The sequence below is a fragment of the Charadrius vociferus genome, unplaced genomic scaffold, assembly GCF_000708025.1.
Source record: "Charadrius vociferus isolate BGI_N301 unplaced genomic scaffold, ASM70802v2 scaffold932, whole genome shotgun sequence".
NCBI lineage: Eukaryota > Metazoa > Chordata > Aves > Charadriiformes > Charadriidae > Charadrius > Charadrius vociferus.
In genome coordinates, this window is record NW_009647299.1 from 294,641 (window position 1) to 295,669 (window position 1,029).

Genomic DNA, 1,029 nt, shown 5'->3' on the forward strand with positions numbered 1-1,029 from the left:
ATAAGAAAGGTGCTCCAGTCCCCTAATCATCTTTGTTGCCCTTTGCTGGACCACAGAATTCAAGTCTCCTCTTTCTCCAGTTCCCCGGCACGTGGCAGGACGCACGGCCACGGCTCTGCCCCTGACTCGCTGCCCGGTGTTACCGAAGTCGTGCCATGGACCCCCTCTCCGTAAAACCAGAAGGATTTCCACCACCGCGGTGCTGGAGGTCTCTGGGTGAAAGCTGCGGTGCGTTACTATTGCTGGAAAGAGCATCCCACAGCAATCATTCGCTTGGCCCCGCGGCGGAGACCCCGATAGCAGAGCTCCCTTTCAGCCAGAGGGTGCCACCCCCGTCCTTTCATCGCCGTGCGCCGTGGAAAGCCACCGTCCGTAGCGCGAACATCTCAAAACACGGCGTGAGCAAGAGCTGCAATGAAGGTGCGCGTTGCCAGACTGAAGTGAGGACCGTGAGGCCGTGTTAGATTCTTAAACTGCTCAGAGCTAATCCTGCTTGCTTCTCTTTCCTTTTAATTAGTCTTCGTTAAGCGCTGATACATCACAACTTGCTTGCCGCGAATAACCATTAATCAAGTAGGGTATCAGCTCCAGTTAATTGCCCGTATTCGTTCTCTGTCATTCCCCGCGCTAATAACAGCCTGCCTTCATAACCAGCCCCAGACATAACCAGCTCTTGAGGAACGCTAAGCTCGCCGATCTGCAGCAGGTAGGCAGGAGAAGAGCCTACAGACTGGATGCGACCACGTTTCCCGACTCATCAGCACCCCAAATATCTATAGCCTCCCAACCTGTTTCGTGAGATTGCCTTCATTGTTGGAAAACTGGAGGCTAGAGCGATGCCGTGATGGGCCACGGTCCCCGAGGAAGACCAAGAGAAGGATTTTCAAAGGAAAAGGTTGAATACAGGTCTTCCAGGCTCCAGATTCACCCACAGATGGGGGTGGTTCTCACCACAGTCTCTCCCTGGTTAAGAGCAATGTCCCCATAAGGGTTTTTTTGAGGGGAGGAGAGGAGAGGAGAGGAGAGGAG